This window comes from Propithecus coquereli, unplaced genomic scaffold (assembly GCF_000956105.1).
Source record: "Propithecus coquereli isolate 6110/MARCELLA unplaced genomic scaffold, Pcoq_1.0 Scaffold671, whole genome shotgun sequence".
Taxonomy (NCBI): domain Eukaryota; kingdom Metazoa; phylum Chordata; class Mammalia; order Primates; family Indriidae; genus Propithecus; species Propithecus coquereli.
This window is the reverse complement of record NW_012152741.1, coordinates 555937-561936: the sequence shown is the minus strand read 5'-3', so window position 1 is coordinate 561936 and position 6000 is coordinate 555937.

The window sequence follows — 6000 nt, the reverse complement described above, 5'->3', positions numbered from 1 at the left end:
TAGTACACTAATTGGACCTTTGTGGAACAATATTTACATCATCATCATAGTGTGAACACTTATTGATGTTAAACTTTTAGAATGACTTATTGGCAAAGTATGGATGACTCAATTATGGTTACAGAACAGAATGTAACTATTATTAACCTTGTTAATATAAAAGTACAGATGGCAGAAGTTAAGAGATAGAAAGAGAAAGTATAAGTCTATTAGTTAAAAGTACAAAGGTAAGGAAGGGAGGATATATAATTAGTGACATGGCTGTATTGGGGCATGGGAAGAGAGCATTTGGGTAGTATAAATAGCAGGAAGTCAACAGATTATGACAAATTGATAAAAAAGTTGATAAATAGAAAAATCTGCATATTATTTAGAGATACAAAGATAATTACCAGAAAAATAAAAAAAGTTAAAAGTAGACTAGTAGATTTCCAGGTCAAGATGACAGACTTACCACATGTTTATCTCCACTCCCGCCTGAGACCCTGCTAGAATGATCATAAAGGAATAAAAAGGGGTATAAAAACACAATGATGAAGAAAATGGGACAGGTCCATCAGCAAAAGAGAAATTTCAACCAATTTCTGGAAGATAGGAAATAAATGGAGGAATGGTGACTAATGAAGTATGGTGGAGGGAGCCATAGCCTGGAGTATGCATGGAGGTGATGCCACTGAGGAAGGAGTCGATCTTTCTCTGCAGAAGCCTGGAGTATCCTGGGTCTTGACAATGCCAGGTATGATGAAGGGTGGGAGTGAGATGTGGGGCTGTAAAGAGGGAGTTTAACTGGAAGACTGCATATCAAACTGTCAATTCACCCCCTTGTGCACAATTCACAGCAGCCAGGTGTCTACCTATTAGGAAAAAATCAGAAGGTTCTTCTCTAAGGAAACTGGACCACCTCAGAGAAAAGACCTTGGCATTCTGGGACTCTGCAGCACAGCAGTCAGCTCTCCTCCAGTCATCCTAAAGGAAGGCCACCAGTTGCCTAGCCCTGCCCCTATACATAGAGCTTCCAATCAGGTTTTTATTGCTACATTCTTAAATATCAGCAACCAACCATGGCTCACCAGGCATTTGAGAAAAGAAAGATTGCAACTTGAAAGAAAGAGACCAAAATAAGTAAATGAGGGCAAAAACAATCTCAAATGAAATAGACGTTTCAAAGAACAGAAGAAATATAAACATATCTCTACTGTCCTCAGAGATATTTAAGATGATACTGTATCTATAAAACAAGAACAGGATGCAAAAGAAAGGAAAAGAGAACATGAATGAATACTTGGAAATTTCAAATGTGACTATCAAATGATTTCAAGAAGGAAAGAACAAAGAAAATGGAGAAGAGGAATATATCAAAGAAATGATATGAGAATGTCTCAGAGATAAAGGACTTCAAAATGAAGGGATGTAACAAACGTCCAGCAATGAATGACGAAAGACTCCAAACCGAAACACATAATTATGAACTTTTAGAACACTGAAAATAAAATTCTGGGGAGTGTATATTCAGGGCTAGTTGAATCTATGCTGCCAGGTTGCCAAAAGAAAAAAGTTACTAAAAAATTTTAAAAAAAGGATAAAATTCTTAAAAAATAACAGGAGGAGGGGTGGATGGAGTAGATGTACTTTTGCCTACTCTTCTCACCAAGTACAGCTAAAATCCTTGGACATTATATTAATATATAAACACAAGATTCTCAAAGATAGAGAGAAGGGGGCAAATCAGGTAGGGAACTTGGTAGCAGAGGACTGACTTGGTGGTAAGTTCCCTGAGTTTGTTTGTTGTCTCACATATCCCAGACTTAGGGATGGAGAAGCCAGCAATTAGATAATAACCACTCTACTCTAGCCAAATACCACAGAAGAAAACTGTGCTCCAATTCCCACCTCACCAGCAAAGGCCAAGAGGGGAGCCTAGACTTCTACCCTCACTGGCTATAACCAGTTGCCCCTCTCCCTTCCCACTGGGATGGTGTCAGAGAAGGTTGCCTGGGCAGCTGGAACTCCCACCTCCACCTAGCAGGAACAAGGAAACCCTTCCCTTGTGGTATCAATGGAGATGAGTGGGGAATCGGGGCTTCCATGCCCACCTGGCAGTGATGAGGTAATGTCCCCTCTTCCATTGCCAGAGTGGTGTCTGAGGAGGCAAGCTAAAACAGAATATTTAAATAAGATCTGGTGTCTCATAATACGATACCAAAAATGCCCAGGTTTCAATAGAAAATCACTTAACATACCAAGAACCAGGAAAATCTCAACTTGAATGAGAAAAGATACTCAACCAACACCAACACCAAGATGACAGAGATGTTAAAATTATCTGACAAGAGTTTTTAAGGAGCTATCATAAAAATGCCTCAACAATTAGGAACATGCTTAACATAAATGAAAAATTAGCCGGGTGCGGTGGCTCACGCCTATAATCCTAGCACTCTGGGAGACTGAGGTGGGAGGATCGCTTGAGGTCAGGAGTTTGACACCAGCCTGAGCAAGAGCGAGACCCCGTCTCTACTAAAAATAGAAAAATTAGCTGGGTGTGGTGGCGCACGCCTGTAGTCCCAGCTACTCGGGAGGCTGAGGCAGGAGGATCGCGTGAGCCCAGGAGTTTAAGGTTGCTGTGAGCTAGGCTGACGCCACGGCACTCTACTCTGGGCAACAGAGCGAGAGACTCTGTCTCAAAAAATAAAGTAAGCTAAAATGAAATGAAAAAGTAGAAACTGTCAGCAAAGAAATAGAAGATATAAAGAAGAACCAAGTGGGAATTTTAGAACTGAAAAATACAAAAACCAAAACAAAAACCTCAAAAGATGGGCTAACAGCAAAATGGAGGGGACAGAGGAAAGAATCAGTGATTTTTTTTTTTTTTTTTTTGAGACAGAGTCTCGCTTTGCTTTGTTGCCCGGGCTAGAGTGAGTGCTGTGGTGTCAGCCTAGCTCACAGCAACCTCAAACTTCTGGGCTCAGGCAATCCTTCTGCCTCGCAATCCTTCTGCCTCAGCCTCCCGAGTAGCTGGGATTACAGGCATGCAAGAATCAGTGATTTTTAAGACATTAGAGAACAATAGAAATTACCCAGACTGGAAAACAGAAAACAGACTAAAGGAAAAAAAAGAACAGAGCCACAGGGACTTGTGAAACCATTAGAAAAGATCTAACATTTGTGTCATTGGGGTCCTGGAAGGAGAGGAGAAAAAGCGATGAGGAAAGTTACTTATAAAGCAATGAGACTCAGATTGATATCAGACTCAGATACTCAGATCGATATAATCAAAACAGAAGGCTAGAAGAAAGTGAGGCAATGCCTGCAAAGTTCTGAGGGAAAAATGATGTTAAAACCTCAGATTTTATAGCCAAATGTGAGGATGGAATAAAAACATTTTCAGACATGCAAAGACTCAGAAGTCTACTTCCTATATAACTTTTCTAAGAAAGTTACTTGAGAATGTGCTCTATCAAAACAATGGGAAAAACAAGCAAGCAAACAAACCAGAAACCGTGAGAACCAGTAAATAGTGGATATAACCATGGAAAGCAGTAAGAAGTCCCAAGATGACAACTATGCATCAGGCCTTAGAAAGCAACTAGTCCAGATATGAAAAAGAGATGAAGAGCTCCGGGAAGAAGGTCCCCTGGTGGGCAGAAACAGACTTGATGAAATTCTCAATGTAATGGAGATTTTGAAAAGAAAAAAAATGGAATCTATGATAAAGTCAAAAGAGTGAAAGAGGAAGAAAAAAAATAGAAACTTCAGGAAAAAGAAAAAGCTACTATAAGCAAAAAATTACAAAAGTATATGATGTGGCTCTGCAATGAAGAATATTTACATAGTCATATTAACAGCTGTTTATTGCTTTTCAACTTTTAGAATCAAACTGTAGACAAAACACCAAAAAAAACTCAATTATGATTACAGAACAGAATTCAGTGTTATCATCTTTGACAATATAAAAGACCAGATGATAGAAGTTGGGAGGTTAATAGTGAGGAAGAGGGCTATAGGAAAGATATTCTCTCATCTAACAAAGTTCTGGTCAAGAAATATTGTCTCTAGTTCATGGAATAAGAAATAAAGGTGTTACTTAAATTTAGAAAGCTAAACAGTAGAGAAACTAAATTATACTAGAAGCAGGAAGGAGTTGAACTTGGTGTAAATGATCTAAATCCTTATCTGTCATAGCAGGACATCAACAGGTAATGTCTGAAATTGATGATTTTTAAAATGCCCACATATTATTTAGGTATGGAGATAACAATCAGAAGAAATAACTAAAAGCGGTTGCTAAAAGTGAGAGTGGGGTTGCGGATGTGCGGGGCAGTAGACTTTTGCTTTTCATAAGTCCTTCTGTACTGATTTGAGTTTACTGGTTTTTCTAAATAAGGTACATGTATTACTTCTATTTTAAAATAAACATTTGAGAAAAAAATTAATTTTAAAAAAGCACAAAAAAAGGACACTCCAGCCCATGACTCACCCTCCCCCCAAATTCCCTTGTCTCTGCAGACCTACTGCAGCAGGATATAATGAAGTTCAGGACACCTTGCAGTCTTCCTTCCTGCCTTTCCCTTAAATGCAGCTTCTGCTCCAGTCAAATTAAAGTATTTGTTAGTCCAAACAGGGCACATTTACTCCCACCTCCTTGCTTTTTTTCATGTCTCCCAGGCATGGAAAGCCCTTCCTCCTGATCTCCACCACTTGAAATTCTCTCCCTTTTAAGGCTCAGCTGAAATTCCACCTTCTCCAAAAGTCTTCCTTGTCCCCTGGTAGAACTTCTCTCTCTCTCTCCTCGAGGGCTCCCATATATCTTCATTCATGCCTCTAATTATGACACTTAAGTGTACTTTCTTCAAGTACATTATTTAGGTCAGTGTTTCATGCCTCCAACCTTCTTTCACACCAGCTACTAGAGTGATCTTCCTAAATAGCAATCTGACTTTGTCACTTCCCTGCTCCAAACCGGTCTACAGCTTCCCATTGCTCATAGAGTCAAAGCTAAGCTTGACTGCCTGGATTCTGCCACTTATCCCACGGCATGGGACAATGCCCAGTCCCCCTAAAACCCATGCATGTCCACTCTTCATATTAACTTTGCTTAAGTAGTTCCTCTGCTTGGTATGTTCTTTCCTCCCTTTCCACGTGGTAAACACCAATTCCTCTTTCAAGAATCAGTTCAAGTGCCCCACCCTCTATATAAAGGCTTTTCTGAGTACTCCCTCCAACCCACCCCACCCCAGGGAAAACCATCCAGTGCTTCCTATATGCTCACTTTGCCTCATCTAGACTTCCATTATATCATCTGCCATGCTTAGTGCACTTAACTGCTTACTTATCTAAGTCCCCAATTAAACTGAATTCCTGGAGGGCAGGGAGGGTATCTTATCCCCGGAACCTAGCAAAGGGCCTGACATGCAGCAGGAATTCAACGTATGCTTGCTGAACGAATGGATGGAAAAATAATGTGTGAGTGAATGCAGGAAAGAACAAATGAGCAAATGCATGAATGAATAAATGAATGAAGTTATGAGTTAGTGCATAAATAAGAGAATGAATGATGAGTGGATGAATGAGTGAGAAAAGCAAGCCAATAAGTAAATGAATGAAAAGTGACTATGCCAGTAAGGGCATGAGAGAAAGAATGAGTGAATTCCCACTGCTGTGTCTTGCTTCAAACCCACCAGGAAGACCTTCTGCCCTGCTCCTCCACCCCCCTAAACAGCACACCACAGTGTTAACCACTTTTAGATCACAAGGAAAAAAGACACACTCAGGTTAGTGATGGGGATTTATTAAAGCATTCACAGGGAGATAAGGAAGACAAGAACAGCTACACAGGCAGCCTCACAGAAGAACAGAAACTTGAAAATGGTTCATGATCCAAAGTAGCTCTAGAGCCTGGCTTATCTTGTCACCCCCTCAGCTGCAGGCATCTGTTGCTCCCTTCTCTGGTGCTTCCCAAAATGGTGACTCAACTACTTTCTGGCTGTATTTATACTCCTCCTA